The 19,381-nt window shown below is 38.4% G+C and overlaps 1 long non-coding RNA gene across 1 annotated transcript in view; it reads left to right on the top strand.

Moving 5' to 3' along the window:
• LOC149316910 (uncharacterized) overlaps positions 1–19,381 on the top strand; it is a 117,435-nt gene that overhangs the window by 51,143 nt on the left and 46,911 nt on the right. The window contains exon 2 of the long non-coding RNA XR_016280547.1: positions 10,691–10,794. This is a non-coding gene — a long non-coding RNA (uncharacterized LOC149316910). The remainder of the gene's footprint in view (positions 1–10,690; positions 10,795–19,381) is intronic.

The following is a 19,381-nucleotide window of genomic DNA, read 5'->3' as shown; positions in this document are numbered from 1 at the left end:
GGTATTTACCAGAAAGTACTTTCTAGTTATTTGAGTGACCTAATTGATTTTAGCTATTTTCATTTGAGCCAGAGACAAGATCTGGTCTAATTTCACAACATCAGTTCTGGCTTTTTGATTTATTTCTATGGAACTGATAGCTGTATAATTGACTATATAGCTGAGAACTTTATAATTACTGTAAGATTATCATATTCCATGTAACCTTTTAAGAAAGAATCCTACAGGAAAATATTGAAGAATCAGTCACTTTGCTTCAATTATTGCTAAAAGGAAATCTGCTGTCAAGTAGAACTATGAAAAGAAGTGATAAACACATTAGAAGACAGGAAATGTGTAGCATTAAAAACTAGTAAATAGATTTGGAAATTTGGAGTCCATTACTTGATTACTGGAAATCTGCTAGTGTGTGAACTAGCCCATTTCTTTTGGTAGAAATATTTATCTGGGAATCTGTTCAACTTTCTTTCTTTAAGCCTTGACTCCTCCTTTATATTTCATCTTGCACTATATTACTATTTCATTTTCGTGCATTTTGGAAAATGATCATATGTGCAATGTTTGTTTGTTTGTTTTTAAAAAGCACATTATTTTTATACCCATGCAAACGTGCAGGAGAGTTGAGACACATATTTCAAGATATATGTACCATGTATACTTGACTATATGTCAACCTTGTGCATAAATTGAGGACAGATTTGGGAGCCAAAATTATGGGTTTTGATATGTCAAGGGTAAACCTTAGGGGTGTGAAACAAAAGATGTAAAGGATGAAGCAAGAAAAATGATGTTTAAGAATTTACAAAATTCCACCAGGCATAACTGTTTCTGCTCACTCTAAAGGCTGGATGGTTGACAGAGTAGAAGAGGGTTAGTGATTCCAGGACAGATTACACTCTTTACTTTCACCATGGGATTGTTCCTTTTTAAACAAGAGTTAAAGTACAGTACTCACATTAAAGCCATGTATTAGTCATCTCAGTTTTTGGGGGCCAATTATTTGACTAAAATTTCTAAAATTATACATGAGTATATACAGTAGTTTTTAAATCTGTATTTCACTGGGATGTTTATCTACTGGCCCCGATGCCTCATGAAATACAGTTAGACCTCAGGTAACAAAGTCTCTGACAAAGTCTTTTTGTGAGAGCCTGGTCCAGCTCCTGCTTTTCTCATCTTCTTTCTAAGGTGGAAGTGTTTTACAGAACTGGCATTGGGAGGATGGTGAAGGAGGACTGGAGAAAGTCAGAGGTTCAGCAGCATGCTTGCAGTAAATCAAGCATGTCATTATCTCAGCCACACACATGTACAATGTGTGGTTGTTTGGCATCAGTATTTTTCCCCATCTACCAGTGGCAGAACAAACCAGAGGCTACTGTCATAGTTTGCTGAATGATATGTTGGCTCCAGTGGTGAAAGCAGTGGGGAGAGGTGAGAAGGATTTTTTTTTTTAGTATTTTTGTTTGTTTATTTGTATGTTTGGTGTAAGGCTCTCTTCTAGGTCAAGGCTGGAGCTGCTGCTGGAGGCCAGGACCTGCTGCTGCATCCTGCTCTAGATCTCACTTTAGGGAGGTGGCAGTGGAGGAACAGCAGCAGCCACTGTGGCTGCTGCTTGTGCAAAGTTTGCCTGCAAAGTAGGCCATGTTATTTCTCTCTCTGCCTCCACTGCTGCCTTGTCATGTTGGAGCTAAGAAAAACTTACAGATTTTGGAATATTTCAGATTTTAAAATTACAAATAAGGGAGACTAAACCTGTATTTAGACATCTCTGCCAAATAAATCAGAATAAAAAACATCCACCAGCCAGACATATTGTGTGTGTGTGTGTGTGTGTGTGTGTGTGTGTGTGTGTGTGTGTCTTATCAGATATACATTTGATGTTACTAGAGCAACACTGGAGGAAGACTTGGAGTGAATCTGACCGAACACAGGCTAGAGCCTATTTGAAAGCCTACACTGTGGCAATGCAGGTAGCAAAGAAATTATTTTTTACTACCAGCATTGAATCTGCAAGGAACTGTCCAGCAGAGCTGTTCCAAGAGGTCAGGGGTCTTTTACACACTCACCTTCAAGTAGAAAATGCAGACTACTCGGAGACCTGCTGTGAAGACATTTTGCAGATAGTCACTCAGATCCTCTCTGACTTGGATGCAGTAGTTGATACAGTGTCAGTGAATATAACCTTGGCACCTGTCTGCCCAACATTAATGGATACTTTTCAACTTGTCCAGCCTGATGATGTGGACAGGATTCTTGGAGAGGTGAAAGCCACTGCATGTACTGTATCTTAGATCCTTGCCCTTCCTGGCTGATTAAACAAACCAGAGGGGGATTGGCTGAGTGGGTGAAGGAGGTACTCATTGTCTCCTTTCAACAAGGCCAAGTCCCCATGTGCCTAAAAGAGGCAGTTGTGAGACCTTTGTTTAAAACCCATCTCTGAATCTCACTGTAATGGATAATTATAGAGCAGTGTTCAATTTACTATTTTTGGCAACGTACTGGAATGCGTGGTGGCTTCCCAACTCCAGGGTTTTCTAGATGAAACAGATTGTCTAGATCAATTTCAATCTGGTTTCAGGCCCAGATATGGAACAAAGACAGCCTTGGTCATTTTGCTGGATTAGGGGCTTGCAAGTACTGTTTTACAGTGCCTCCATTCCTTCCTGGAGGGGTGAACACAGAAGGTGGTTCTGGGGGACTCCTGCTCGACTGCTTGGCCATTGGCCTGTGGGGTTCCCCAGGGTTCTGTGCTGTCCCCTATGCTATTTAACAGATACATGAAACCACTGGGAGAAGTTATGTGGAGTTTTGGGGTTGCAGTGTCATCAATATACAGATGACACTCAACTCTACTATTCCTTCCCACCTCAATCCAAGGAGGCTGTCCTGGTCCTAAACCAGTGTCTGTCATCAGTAATGGACTGGATAAGGGCAAACAAGTTGATCCTGCTCAATCGGAAGGCAGATCAGGGAATAGCGATCCAGCCTGTGTTAGATGGGGGTCACACTCCCCCTGAAGTTTGCAGTTTGGGAGTACTCTTGGACGCAGCTTTGAACCTGGAGGACCAGGTCTCTGCTGTGACCAGAAATGCTTTCACATATTTAAAACTTGTGCACCAGCAGTGCTCATTCCTTGAGAAGCCGGATCTGGGCAAGGTGGTACATGGCTTGGTTACATCCCATTTGGACTACTGTAATGGGTTCTACATGGGGCTGCCTTTGAAAAGTGTTTACAAAATTCAACTGTTTCAAAGAGCTGCTGCCAGGCTGCTAACAGGGGCAGATTACAGAGACAACGCACAGTTGGTGGGGATGCAAGAGAGGGCCTTCTAGGTGGCTGCTTCTAGATTCTGGGACTCCTTGACTAGGGAGATCAGAATGGCTCCCTCCTTGATGGCCTTCCACTGGCAGGTTAAGACCTACCTATTCACATGGGTGTTTAAGGAATTGCTATAAGGACAGGATGGGCTATTGTATCATTTCAAAAATTTGTTATGTTTTTCCAGCTCAAGAATGAGCAATAATCTTGGGTTTCCATGGTGGAGTTGTGAAATGACACCCAATATCACAACATAGAGGAATGTATCCAAACTGGTTATTAAACCATAGTGAAGTAGGGGGTCATTAAAAGATTGTTTCAAAGAGGGAAACAAATCAATTTCCAAGTCATATAACAATGGTACAACATGATACACCACCAGGAGACTCACAAAATCGTGATAAGATCCATATACTTAATGCAGTAAAATTGCAGTATAACAGTGTTGTATGATAAGCTCCTAAGACCCACAAAGAGGGGGATGAAATCAGTCTCTGTGACAACTGGATCTCTCAGATCTCTCACACTAGATCTTTCAAATCCCCTCACATCACAGGATGGGTTACGCAGGATTCTTCTCCTGCCTTATCCTAAATAGCTTGAGGCTTCTTTTCCTTCAGAGCTATCTTTCTAACCCTTGGCCCTTGTACTAACTTAAGTGTCTCTGCTATTAAATGTTTTTATTAGTCTTAGTAGTGTATTTTGATGTTATACATAAATCACTTCAGGCCACTTCTTTGTGAACAAAAAGAAAATAACTTTTATTTGCATGCAGAACTTACGATAGTATCTTTCTTGGTAGCTGGTTCTGAAGCTTGTTGTTGCAATATATAAAGTGAACCCTTATTATACGTTGGGGTTTGGTTCCAAGATCCCCTGAGGATAACAAAATCCATAGATACTCAAGTCCCATTAAACATAATGACATAGGAAAATGGTGTCCCTTATAAAAAATGGAAAATCAAGGTTTGATATTTGAAATTTATACTTTTTTTGAAAATTTTCAAACCGTGGATGTTTGAATCTGTGTATAAAAAATCCGTGTATAAGAAGGGCCGGCTGTATTTCACTTCAGATGCTACATATTTACTTTGTTCAAGTTCCCTCACTGACTTGTTTCTCCCAGAACACACTCCTCTAATGTCACTGGACTTCCTTTGTCCTTTTCAAATCTTTCCTCTCTTACATAAGAATCTGAATCCTATGGAGGCTAAACTCTTATCTGCACCTCTGGTAGTTCTAACTGTTCTCAGCAGTTCTCGACACACTCATCTAACTCTCAACAACTCATCTTCCTTTTTATAGCCACTCATCAGGCAGGCCCTCACCTTTTTGCCAGCCTGTCTCCCGGTCAATGCTCCGAACATTCCAATCTGCCAGTGTCTCTCCACAGTCTCTAATTTGGCATCATATAAAATTGTAAGGCAGATTATCAAAGAAATTACAATGTAAACTAAGTATTTTCTATAAGAATAGCAAATCCTATTGCTAACAGTTCCTGCATATCCCTGTTGTACCGAAATCTGAACTGCAAAATCTGCTGTTAGAATGATCCACATTTGACCCTTTAAGATCAAAGCACACATCACTTTAAACACAAAACTAGACAAAACATCTCCCCCCCCCCATTTTGTTGTTTGATGCTAAAGGTGTTCTGAATTGAGATGTATCTTGATTTTTTAAAAAAGGAAGGGAACCCCTATGAGGGTCCCAGTTTGGACTGTGGCCACTATACCTACAGTTTGGATTAGGACTAGAGTGGAAGAAAGGTAAAATGCCCCTATTCCCCATGCTAGGGTGCAGATCTGGATTTACCCCTGCTTTTGCTCCAGAGTAAAACATCTATCTGCTGTGACCTGACTTCAGGACTCCAAGTACATTTTTATATAGTTGTGGGAAATTACACCAATATTGTGACAGTGAAGAAATGTTTAGAAGGTTGGTTTGGGTTTAAATGGACAGCAGGAGAGTCACTAAGATGGAGTGGATCATGGACTGGCCTGACAGCAAAGCTCTTACACCCAACTATGACTATGAAGCTACAATTGGTGCCCATCTTTATAAGAGGAATGGACTATCATGACTCACCAAGTAGATGCCAAGCTTCACTATATGTTGTGTCCTAGAATGCCCTATATAGCTTGGGCAAGGTTGTCTGACAAACTGCTGTCTCCTGCATCCCCACATGAGCCAATCTGTGCCCTGAGATTTGTGAGAGAGGGCCTTCTCAGTGGCTACCTCCAGGATCTTAAATTCCCTTCCTTGGAATGCTAGAATGGCACTATCCTTGCGTTTTTTTGTCAGCAGATAATTAGTTTTTAATCAGATGGGATTCTGAGAACTGATTCTGTTAAAAGAAAGAACATTTTATAGGGTATTGTACTGTTTTTCATTGTGTTTTAAAATTGCTTTTTATTATTTTGATTGTTTGATTTTATTATAATGTTGACATTTTGTATGAGTTCACTATATTGTACTTGATTTAAATTGTAAGCTGCCATGATGATAATGGAGAGCCAGCATGGTATAATAGTTCGAGTGCTGGGCTAGCACTCTGGGCTAGCACATACGAACCAGGGTTCAAATCCCTACTCAGTCATGGGAAGCCCCTGAGGGACCTTAAGTAAGTCACATTCACTCAGTCTCTAAAGAAGGCAAGGGCAAACCCTGCCTGAACAAATTCTGACAAGAATTCCCCAGAATAGGTTCAGTTTAGGGTCGCTCGAAGGCACTCAGAAGTAACAAATGATGGTGATGGTGATTGTGATGATGTCAATGACCATGATGATGATACAGAGTGCTAGAAGGACCTTCAAGTTTCTTTAGTATCTCATGGAAGTTAGAATAATTGTTTCACTGGTTTTAGCTGATGGGTTCTGTTATAGAGTTGTGGCCTGTTGTTTAATTCCATCAAGTGGTGTCAGCATCTGTCCTCTGCCCGTAAGAATACAAGGACACCCTTCATTTTTATTCCTTTCTTTGCTACTTATATGTGAGGCATGAGTAGGAAAAAGTGATTTTTAGAGCAGTCAAATATCTGTGCAGAAAAAACATGTCTATTTCTGTACGGGAGAATTGCCCACCACAATCATCCTGGATTGTGAACAGTGGTCAAAAACTACACAGAAACCCTCTGATACATGTACAGTCGGAAGATTCTTGGATGATCTATTCATTCTTGCATTTAGGGATGAAATGAGTGTACATTTATGTCCCTACTGTGCATTCCTCATCTGTTTGTGGCATGTTTAGCATGACCTGGGCTTTGCACATGCAGGTGCCTGTGTAATAGGTCCTGTTCACATGATCAGTTGTCTCCTTAATGGAGGCATACTAATTCCTTGAGCTGGTCTTATTTGTGCTCATAAATTACATTAAAACCTCAGTACAGGGAATTAGTTGGCGGGAAAGGGAAAATGCCTGAGCCAAAGGCTCACTCTTGAACTTGACTGCATATACACCCAACAGATGTGGAAAGTGCTCTCTATTGGAGAAAACAGCTAGACCAAAGAATAAGAATGATTTATAAAGCAATAGCAAGTACATTTCTATATCGCTTACTGTATCAGTGCACTTAAGCACTCCCTAAGTGGTTTACAAATTGTAAGCTAATTTATACTGTATTGCCTTTTAAGATGGCCTCATTAAGAAAAAGGGAAAATCGCTTCCCATTTGAGTAAAAGTTTGTCTTTCCACCACTTTGTTTGCAGACAATTTTTATTATGATCGCTACATTCTTTGGTTCCCTAGCAACAACTATTTAAATACAGTGAAATGTTCCTTTTCTAGAGAGCAGGAAAAGGGCCAAAGTAATAAGAAACACCTCTGGAATGCTTAAAATGTTCAGGATTCTCTTCTTGAGTTTACCCTTGCTATCTTGAGATAAGAGCAGCTTTGCACACATTTTGGGGTATGGTGCAATCTATCTTGAATTGTGGAGGGAATCTCCATATATTGTATTGGCAAAGGGTAGCCACAAAGTTGCATGGGAATGAGGTGTGTTGATGTCTATATATGTCTGTGTCTATGAGGTAAGGCATAACACAGAAATTTTAGGGGAAGCTAAGCCAAATTTAGAGAGATGAATATATGAATGTCAGTTTTCTATATTTTGGCAAACACAAACCTCTGAAATGAAGAGGAACAGAGAGAGGCCGAGTGCCAGAAAAGCTATCTGCCCAGTTATGGAATGATAGATCAGAATCTGAAATGTTGCCACTTTATCAAAATTGACTAACCATAAAATATCTCAGTATAGATGACAATCATGTGAACTCTTTAAAAGTTGCTTTATTCATAATACTTTGTAACAAAAGATTTCATAAATTTGATGTATGTCTTTCACTGTTGTCATTTAATTTTGCTTTTTAAAAATATAAAACATTTGTTTCAAACATTCATTTAAAATGAGAGTGGGAATTATTTAATTTCAGATGGAGTTAGAGTACAGGCCAAACCAACCAAAGTCCCTATAACCGAAAAAACCCAAGATAAAAACCAAACAAAACAACCGAAGGGTTCTGGCGGCTTTTGAATTCAGTACAGTCACGTTGTGTGCTAACAACAGAAAGGGTAGAGAAACCCCCCTTTTTTCTTTGACAATTATAAAAATTATATCAATTCAAATAATAAAAACCAAAGGCCAGACGCGTTTCGACTGACGTCTTCTTCAGTGGCCTGCCAATGTTAAAAATATAAAATATTTTACGATTAGTATGAGGCCCCATTGAAACTGGTTTGCTACATTCTCATTTCTTTAGTTATAGCCCTAAACATCTTAGGTATACAAATATGGGTATAATGCATGAAATTATCATTGGTCACTTAGGATAACAAACAGGGTAATCTTAATCAGATAATGGTTTTCTATGAACCATTTTGTTTTTGTTTTTTTGGCAGGGGTATGTACACTATCCCACCAGAATGACTCCATTGCTGCTTCCTTGACATTTGAACTCAGATTTGAAGCTGTCCTTTTAATGCATGACTACATGATTTAAAACTACATGATTTAAAACAAAGTTCACCAGCCACGTAGAGTCAAATCAGTAGTTACAAACAGGACAAAAGAAGTAATCACAAATTGGTCCACAAACATTCTGTACCTTATTTCCAGTCAACACAACATTTTTACTCACATGAAAGGGTTCTCAGCTTTTAAATAACATGTCCAAGAATTCCAACCCATCTTCAAAAGACAATTTACACCGGGAAGTGAGTTCCAGAGTCTAGGTGCAGCCATTGGGGAGGCCCTCTTTTGTGTCCGCCAACTATACTTGCCATGATGGCGAGACTGAGAGAAAGGTTTCTCCTTATGGTCTCAAATCCTAAGCCAACTTATAGAGGGAGATATGGTCTGCCAAATAGCCTAGTAACAATATTTCTTTTGTAAACTACCCTTCCAAGAAGCAACAGTAAATTGTAAAAGAAAATCTCAGTTCGGAGAAAGGAACACACGATCTCAAGCAAATAGATACATAATTATATCACTGTTTCATTCTCTTTGTGTAGGGGGACTTGGAATAATTTGTAAGGCTTCTGTACTCAAATGATACAAGATGAAAAATGACACTGATGTAGCCAATTCTTTATATTACCAATTTTAGATAATAAGCCTAATCTTTTGGTATGCTGTAATGTAAAACTTGCAAAACATATAGCTCATTTTGGGTTATTTTACACAAAGCTCACTCTCTCCCCCATCCTGATGTTTAGAAATAAGAGGCAAGGCTGGTCACCAGGGGCATGCAAGCTACATTTCCCCAGACTCCAACCATGTGCTGTAGCCATGCCCTTTCTGCCAACACCTGCATCACTTGCACTTCCAGGTTTTGGCTATTATGGGAGCAGACGATATGTACCTTCTATGCAAGTAGGGACTGATTTTCTAAATACTCCCCTCATGTGTGTATACAGCAATACTTTTGCAGAATTTTTTGTATCCTTATGTACCCTATGGATGATGAGAAAGTATTTTTACCATGGTGGTATCTGGTACATGAATGTGGCCTGTGACAGCAATGGAAGGGGGCTAGCTCCAATGGCTATGCATTCCTCCATATTAGCACCTACAGGTGTGCATATCTGAACCTTTCCTATGAGGGGGCAACACAAGATACTATGTGGTTTGAGGTAGTGTGTAGCTTGTTGACCAGAAAGACAACTGATCTTAATTGAGCACTACAGGCACAGTGTACTCAACTGTACCTAAGGATATCAGGCTAGCTAACTGGGACTCAACATAGACTGTACAATTTATACAGCTGTGCCTCCAGCATCTTACTGTTTTCTTGTCTCATTTCATTTGCTGCTTGAGGTCTTATTCTGCTTAATAGGAGGTGCAGCCTGACTTTATTGCATCTCCTGTAAAGAGAAAGGGATGAAAGAGGTTTATTACACACTGCAAAGGCTCCCGCAGATGGCATGCAATATTGTCCCTACTCCCATTGCACCATTTTGGGACCTACATATTGTGTTTTCTACAAGAGCTTGTCTAAGATCCAAAATACCCTGCAGAAATAATTGAAATTGAGACTGCTTTAACTGCTTTGGCTCAGTCCTCGGGAATCCTGGGAATTGTAATTTATTGTGGCACTGGAGCTCTCTGACAGAGGAGGCTAAATGTCTCACAAAATTACAGTTCCCAGAATGCTCTAGCATTGAGCCAGGGCAGTTAAAGTAGTCTCAAACTGGATTATTTCTGCAGTGTGTTTTGGGCCTAAGTGCTTTTGTTTTTGTCATAGAACCAAATGATGTTTATTAATGGATGTGGGAGGAAAGGGGAACCTTTGATTACACTTTTGGGATGAGTTCATCCAAACTTGCCTTTCTGCTGTCAAAATCCACAACTGTCTTTGGCAATGAAACGTTTTACAGCCTGCATAGCCTTATTTAGTCAAAGTGGCTGTGATAGGATGTGGAGATACAGGATGAACTACTGTTGAAGCAGCAGAATTTGCAATTTTCAATGGTTTGCAAAATGCTGAAATATTGTATGCATGTATGTGTGCACATATACATACATGCATAAATATATATGCAGATGTGAACATTACATGTTGCTTGGAACAAAGTCAGTATTTTAAAGAAGTAACAGTAGGCACAGAGGCCTGTATGTTTGTTGTTGTTGCTGTTTAGGATCATAGTAGGGAAAGGAAATCTTTAAACCATCCATTCTCAGAAACCACAATCCTGGTAAAACTATTCATTCATGCTTTGCATTAACCTTTAAAAAATGTTGCTGAAATCGAAAGTGACAATTTAACCTAAATATACATACCCAACAATTCCACAGCTCCCTCTATGCTGTTTTCTGCTTTTATATGTTGAAAGATGCATTCTAATCACATTGCATCTCCTTTCTCTTGCCAGATGAATTGGAAGAAGCAGTGACAAAATTAGCTCAAGGCAGTTGGTCCAGCATCTTCTGTGTCTGCTCAAGAGGAGCAGGTGAGGCATGTTATCAGGTCTCCAAGGTACAGTACAAAGATCAGCCTGTTTTGCATTAATATCATTAGAAAATAATTCAAGTAAGCTCTTTCCATGTACTCAGTTGCCAGAGATGATGACAAATGTGAGCCATCTTCACTGTATTCCCTGCCTTAAAAAATGTAGTTCATTCATCAGTGAAGGCAGAATGTCTATTTTTGTTGGATGCTGAATTTGATATTTCAGTTTCATATTGTTTGAACCTAATGCAGTTTTAACCCTTATAGAAAATCATTCTGTTGCTGTTTTAACTTACATGAGTACCTGTCAAAAAACCTCAAATGATCTTACAATAAACTTCCTAAAACCAAAGCTGTCTTTGCATCTCAATAAAAAGCAATAAATGCTAAAGTGAAAAATATCAGTAGTGTCATAATCAAGACAGGTTAAATTTCTTTTAAAAAATCAGCTGTATTTTTTATTGGCTAGGCACTCCCTAGTAATGTTTGTTTCCTCTAATCTCTCTTTGTCCATGAAAAACCATGGACCAATACTTAAGAGCCAGAAGGTAGAACAGAAGGATGCCCACACCAAAGACTTAGCCAATTATTCCTCTTATGCTTCTGATATCTTCAACTAACTGTTTTTTATGGTACACATTCTATGCTGTTTTATATTTCCAGCCGGATGTTCTTTATTTGATAAAAAGTTTCCAAAGCTCACTACTGTTTCTGTATATTTAAAAGTATTCCTATCCATCTCATCCTCCTCCATGGGGAGATGGAGGTGCAGTAGGGTTTTTTTATTTTAAAAAAAACCCTCTTGGTCAGACAGACTGTCTTGGTCAGACAGACTGTAATTCAAGAATTATAGGTGAAAGGAATGAAATGACAGTCTGAAAACTATAATTTATCTATTTGTGGTACCATCAGAAGCAGCTGTTAGAGAGAGGCAAATTAAAGATTTGGGCTTCTTTAGACAGTTTGTCTAGGAGCAATCAGCTACAGAGGAGAACAAATAATTTTCATCCATTTTAAAAGTAGCTTCTGGCTATTCCTTTTTTGACCTGTTGGATTTCTTCTCATTTCAGCTATTCCTACAGCAGCTTTATTGTCCATGTATGACCTTAGATTATAAACACTTACTCCAGTATTGCTGAGTTTACATTGATTCTTGAGTATCTAAACACTGCACTACACAACATGCATAAGAGACTGTGCAGCCTCCATATGTTTTATTACTTATGAAAAAAGCTTGTGGACATTCAGTACAGATTTGGATCATCATTGTAATGTTGGGCAGCACACATTTAGTTGCTGTCTGCTCACACACACCACCTGCACCCATGAGTTAAGGAAGAAAAACTCCTTTGGAGCAAATGGAGGTTTTTTTCTCCTATCTTTGTTTAGCTCCTACATGCATGGAGTAGGGATGAATTCAAAAAGAGAAAGACTACTGTGGAAGAAGTAGCTGCACATACATTGTGGTTTCAATTCCATTCAGGTTCCCAGATATACACTTATTTTAAGTAAACAAGAAAAGATGCTCAGCCACATACCACATATTTAAAAGAGAATATAGTTCAGTCCTAAGAAATGAAGATTTTGTTGACAGAATTACCATCTTGAAATTCACTGTATTTATTTCCAGTAGTGTGGAACTTGACACTGTAAAGAGTGTACCAAACAACAATCATTATAGGCCTTAGCTTTCATAGGCAGTATTGGGGGCATGGAGGAAATTTGGCATTTGGGAGATATTTTGCTGCAATATACCTAAGTTAGTTTTCTTTTCAGATTACATTAATTTAAACCATCCTGCTCCGTGTTTATCTGGAACTCTAATATCTATTTTTATCTTTAACATATTTAATAAAAGGATACCATCTTACATAAAAATGCATCTGGTTTACTCAATATACTATTGTTAAACAAGTTTTTCATAATGTCTAATAAACCATATCCTTTTATACCATACAAATAATGAATAGTTGTCCACATTTTTCCAACCTTCAGCTTTTATCAGGTGGGGTGCCTCAGTGCAAAATCTCTCAAGGCCTTTATTTAAAACTGCGTTGTTCCCTTCATAAAAATCTTACAGGCTAACTTGGGATCCTGATTTCTTTCAAACAGAAAAAAAAGTATATATGATTACAAAGCTAATTTGGCAGTCCTAACACTTCTTTATTCATTCATTCATCCATTTTATACCCAGTCTTCCTTTTGGCATGGGACCCATAATGGCTTAGAGTAATTTCTAAGAAAACTGCAGCTAAAATCTTATTTTACAAAAGTTGAAAAGAACCAAATATTTGCCAGTGGGTGCCACTAGAGCCCTAATCCTGCCAACATAGTCATGATCCTGAAGCCTCAGTTCTAGAAATCTGAAGTGGTCTGTACCATATGTGTAAAAACTCTTTCCCAAATTAGTGGTGGGACAGATTGAAATAGTTTTGGAGACCATACTTTGGCCCAGTTATTCTCTCATAATTTGGGTTCTTTTGGTTTAATAGTTGTTTTATTAAGAAGATTGTGACATCTAGTTGGTATTCCATTGTAATTAGCAGTCACATCTACAGCCATTTGATCAAAATCTTTGATGAAATTATTTTATTTTTGTACCTGTACCTGTTTTATTTGTACCTGTTCTAGGAAGCTTTTAATTTGGGGAAAATTAAGATACTTAATCCTATATAGGTGGAAAGGTTGTTCCAACTCTTCACAGACAATTGTTTCATCTTCTGTTAAAATTCCCTAAGACTGTATAAATTACATTTTCTTCATACTATCCAATCAGCTGAACCAGGCAATTCAGTAAATAATAATAATAATAATAATAATAATTTATATTCTGCTTAATCACTCGGAATCCAAGTGGATTACAACAATAAAGCAAGATAAAGTTAAAAATTCTAAAAAAAACCCTATCCCCCCCCCCAGTATAAAACATAGTAATACTAAAAGGAGATGAAACCAGAAGGACGTTAAAACAATAGTATAAAACAACAGTTAAACTAAGTAGGAGATTTGTAGGAAGTTTATAGCAGGGTCCAGATAGGATGGAAATGAGTATGGAGAAAAAAGGAGAAAAAGTGGAGAAAGGGAGGCAAGTAAATGGAGGTGGTCTAGTCTGGAAAGGCCTGCCGGAAGAGATGGAAGCTACCTTACTAGCATGAGTGATTTTGTTTTTGTTGGCTGCCTTCAAGTTGACTTTGATTTATAGCGCATTTGTGAATGCGAGCCAAGGGCTGTGGCTCTCTTGTTTGTGCCTATCCATCTGGAATGTGTTCTTCTTTTCCTACTGTGCTTCACCATACCAAGCATTACCATCTTTTCTAGTGAGTCATATCTTCTCATGAGATATCTGAAGTACAACAGACTCAGTTGGCTTTCAGGGAGAATTCAGGCATGCACTGCTGTAAGACCCATTCATTTGTCTTTTTAGCACTCCATGGCATCCTCAGAAGTCTTCTTTAGCATCACATCTCAAATGAGTTGATTTTCTTCCTGTCAGTTTTTTTCATTCTCCAGCTTTCATAGCCATACGTAGAAATAGGAAATACAATGGCATGGGCAATGCTAATTTCTGTATTCAGTGATATATCTCTACACTTCAGGATCTTGTTTAGTTGCATCACAGCTGCCTTTCCAAGACCCATTCTTCTGATTTCTTGACTGCAGTCATCACTCTGATTAGTGACTCAGCCAAGGTATGGAAAATGTTTGAACTATTTCAATGTCTTCACTGCCTGCTTTAAAGTTATGTGCATCACCTGTTTTCATGACTTTTGTTTTGTTAATCTTCTTTTTTTGTTGTAACCTTCTATTTCTGGATTGATCATTATAGTCCCTGTGCACAAGTTTTTGAATAGTGGCATTCAGGGGTATGACTCTATTTCTGCCACCTTTTACTTTTGCTTCTCACTACTTGAAGAGTTTCATCCATCATCCATAGAGGCTTCTTTTTCTTTTTGGCTGCAGATAGTGTCTTTTTGCAATCCTCTCTGACAATGTTCTTTGATCCTAGGCCAAATTTTCCTACAATCTTGGATTCTGCTCTGTTTCTTATTTTTCATTCCAGTTACTTATGATTAAGAGGAAATCCTGTTTTGGTGCATGATCAATTTCCTCTTGAACTCCTGCATAGAATCTTTCAATCTATTCTTCTTTTGCCTCTGTATTTGGAGCATCAACTTGGATTATGGTTATATTAATGGGTTTTTTTCCAGAGGTCTTATTCACATGACGCAATTAGGCTTTACTTCATTGCATTTGTAGAGCTATAGCTAAGAATACTTTGTATCCCTGAGTATTCTAGGCATCCAGTGTAGGTATGATAAAAGAATTCAATATGAATTCCAGAGATGTTTTTCTGACACTCTAGAGAAGTTCAGTTCTATCAGTTCAGTCTTCTGTCATAAGGAACTTCCAGATGAACCTATAGTCTTCTGTCATCTTCCAACATGAATGCTAAAAATGCTTCAGTTGGAAGGCATCATATTTGACCTGCAAAATTAGAAACACTCCAGCTTCTAAGTTGCAATTTAGTATTCCTCACAGACATCCATATAACCATTTGAAAATGTTTGTGTTAGGTCTTCACTAGGGGTTGCTAAAAATAAAGCCATATCTTCTTAATTCAAACTAGTAAAATGTCCATTGTCTTCAATTCAGTATGCTAACCTTAATGCTAGAACAAGGGGTTCTAATTAGAGCAGAGACAAGCCACATTTAGATTGCCTTTTTTAAAAATCACCTATATTGTATTTCTGAAAAACTCTGAAAGTGCTGCTCAAAGTGGTCATAAGACTTATAAACACCAATGTGTATATCCCAAGTAGTATTGTGTTCATATTACTTTTGATTCATATATGAAAGTGCTTTAAGGCTGTGTTCACACTGCAGAAATAATCTGGGATGACACTACTTTAACTGCTGTAGATTAATGCTGTGGAATTCTGGGAATTGCAATTTATTGTGCACCAGAGCTCTCTGACAGAGAAGGCTAAATGTCTCTCAAAACTACAATTCCCATAATTCCATAGTACTGAGTCATGGATTATTTCTGCAGTGCAGGTGCAGTTTTGCCAATCTCAACTATCAAGATCATAATACTTTGCCTGTATTTATACATTTTAAAAGATACCGTTTGTTAACATTTTTCTGCTGATTTTTCTATATCACTTTGCAAATTCTACATACATGCCAATTTACATTTATGTTGTGTCAAATTTTTGTAATATGTTAGTGGTAGCCTTCATAGCATCCCAGACAATACTTTAGACCATGTGAGAAGTTTTATTTAATCCAAAGTATTGTTTTAGTCCCTCTGCTGTATTATCAGAACAGCACTTAGGCATCTTAACAAGCACTGTAGAAAACAGGGAGTTGTGTGTAATATTGGTGATTTTTGCACCAAAAATGGGGTCTTGCACAAGCCCTGTTTCCACAGACACATGAGGATTGTATGTATATGTACAAGTGCGGGGGGGGGGGAGTATATAAAGCCAGTTCTTCTCAAAGAAACCCACATGTATTACATAATAATTGGGGGGGGGGGGGTTACATAATAAAAAATGTTCTTTTGTGTGTGTGAAAATGTCCCCATGCCAGTGACAGGAAGTGTAAATTTGTACAGTTAGCTCTCCATATCTACGGATTCTGCATCCATGGATTCAACCATCAATAACTTTTTTTTAAAATTGCAAAAAGCAAACCTTGATTTTGCCATTTTATATACAGAGCACCATTTCACTATGCCATTGTATATAATAGGACATGCACAACCAGAGATTTTGGTAACCATGAGAGGAGTGGTGGTCCTGAAACCAAAGCCCAGTAGATACCAAGGACCCATGGTATTTTCCTACAGAGGTATGAACCTGTTGAATTCTTTGCTTTTCATCTCTACTTCAAACATTCTCATTAGTTCATGAACCCAGTTCAGACAGTGAATTAAGTAGTGCTGGGGATGCAGGAGATTTCATTGTGGTGTCCTACCTGTGGTCAGTGTAATATCAAGCCCAACTCTTGGGACATTCCTGTAAGTAAAATCAGCATTATTATTCCCAAACTTTGAATTAAGGGAGAACTGAGACTAAGAATCTGGCCCTCCTGGACTGCCAATCTACCCCCTGGATTTTTCCAATTAGCTATGCCCTCTTCACACCATTTGGTGCTTTCACAGATTTTGTAAGGCTTTTCCCAATACAAAGAGAATTCCCTCTCCCAAGGCACTGAGGGCTTTACAACTAAAATATTCTGGTAATTTGTTTGACTCTAACCACCACTGGAATGTTCTCCTGAGATGTCTGTGAAATTAAGTTACTCCACCGTTGCACTAAAACATGGCAAAGTCTGCCTAGTAAGTTCATGACCAGGGTGAGATTTGAACATGGGATTTGCCTAATTTACATCTTAAACAATTGATCAATGTACCATGCTTTCTGTCTCTGGAAGGAATGGTTATTAAGCTTGGTTATGGGACCTGTTACATTTCCCTATGTTTCTGCTCTGAGGCCTGTGAGCAGATTATGAGGAATGTTTCGCAAAGCAGGAAAACTGAACTGAAAAGAAAAGCATATTCCATCAAGCAGAGGGGGGAGCTGGTGGTTTGTATTTCCCCTTCATACGCTGGTTGATTCTACACTGTGTGATAAATAGCTGCTTTTATGTGGAACAATGCTTACCACAATTGCTGACAAGCGGTTGTTTTCTCTCTGTTTAGTCAACCAGGCTTCTAGATAAAAAGAGTTTGGAAAGAAGAGGGGATGGGCGGGAGAATTTCCCCATGCAGTGAGAAGAGTCAAACCAGCACAGTATTTGTATGCTGTCCATTGGTTAAGCAATAGCTGAGTTAAATATCTCAAGTAAATGTTTTAAGTTCATACCCACCACTCTGCTCATGTCCATAACTTAATCCTGGTTTGACAAAGGAAGTGCTAATGTTATCCTTCTTTGTATAGCAAATAAGTTCTCAGTGGTGAATTTGTTGAAGGCTATATGATTCATTCTTAGAATGGAAAAATTGCTAAATTATACACATGGGGTGCACACATCCATCACCACACTACCCTCTGTGAATTATTGAAAACTAAATAGAAAACTCCACCATTATTAGGAAAGTTTTTATGCCTCTTCACACTGCTGGACTTTAAGTTCTGCCCCCAAATATAGATATAGAAATAGACAAATTGCTATGTATCCCACTATGCACTAGACATATAAGGCATGCATCATGAATACACATCATACCATCTGTCTGTTCCATTTGTCTGTTCAGTTCTGCAGTCAAAACAAATCCACTATCCCAGATTTGCTAGTGATGGGTTGCCTAGGAGCAAGGATTACAAAATTGCTTCTTAGTTTTTAATTTTATTTATTTATTTATTTATTGCTATCTTTTACAATATTGCTTCTCTGCACAATTATTTCTCTCTGCCAAAATTCTCAAATATGTCATCAAAACTGTTCATAAAGCAAACTCATTGTCCTAAAGATAGGCTCAGAATTACAACCATCTGAGAGGGGCCAAATCGAGCAAAAGTGATTTATGTGAGCAAAAGTGGTGCATATTGTGGTGGTGGTAAGAATGGCAATGATGATGTCAGAGCAAACGCAGAAATTTGGGGTCTATGAAAACTGTTCAACTGCAAATATTCCATTGCCCTATAATCTGGCAACTTCATGTTGTCCAAGTTCTGGCTCAAACAGACTTAAATATTTTATAGGGAAATCTTATTTGAAATGAGCTTACGTTTATAAGCTTCATGAAGAGGCTGGAGACAGATGAAGGACTTAAGAAGATGGGTTTGTAGTATTTAGTCTAGGGATCTAGCAGTTAGAAAGCACATTTGAATACTTGAGTCACATTTAGTGCCTCTGCTCTCTCTCCTGCATTTCAGCCTTCATGGAATGTCTTTGTCAAAATATGGATTAATGGCTATCCTGACATTCTCAAAACCTCTTTCTCCTCCTGTCACACACACACACACACCACACACAAGGTACAGTACTTGTCAGCAACATACAGACAGGCAAAGAAAAGCATGATATCAAGTTCAGCCACATTTCGCTGTCAAAAGTGTGAATACTTCATGGTGCTCAGTGTTGTCTCCTTGTAAGGTGGAGAACATGTAGGGAGAACAAGACAACTAGATAACCAGAGTATACCATACCTCAAAAACTAAACACTAATTTGTTTTATTAAAAATTAATTAGTGTTGAGTTGGGGAGCAGCCTTTGCAACACCCTAAATATTCATTCAGTACTATTATGAAAATTATAAATTGTGCAGCATTCTCTGAAGGAGCACAGAGAATAAACTCTGTGTCAGGAATAAACTCTGTAAGTAAATAAATAAACACAACCACATAGCCTGAAAACCCCACAAAAAACTATGGATTCCAGCCATGAAAGCCTTCAACTTGACAGTGGTGTACACTGTTACTAGGTAGGAAGACACCAATTTAAGTGAAGCATAATCCCTTGTAAATGTAGATAAAATTGCAGTCTGATCACCTGTTGCTTCACAATATCCTGGGGAAACAAGTTAATATGTTAAACATATAGGCACATTACAGACGCGCCGAAGGGGTGTAGTAGGGTTAGGAAGGGGCATGTTAGGGTTGAGAAG

Source organism: Sceloporus occidentalis, unplaced genomic scaffold, assembly GCF_023333645.1.
Source record: "Sceloporus occidentalis isolate IW3139 unplaced genomic scaffold, rSceOcc1.0.p SCAF_3, whole genome shotgun sequence".
Taxonomy (NCBI): domain Eukaryota; kingdom Metazoa; phylum Chordata; class Lepidosauria; order Squamata; family Phrynosomatidae; genus Sceloporus; species Sceloporus occidentalis.
The sequence above is the reverse complement of the archived record's forward strand: the minus strand, read 5'-3'. Positions and strand labels throughout refer to the sequence as shown.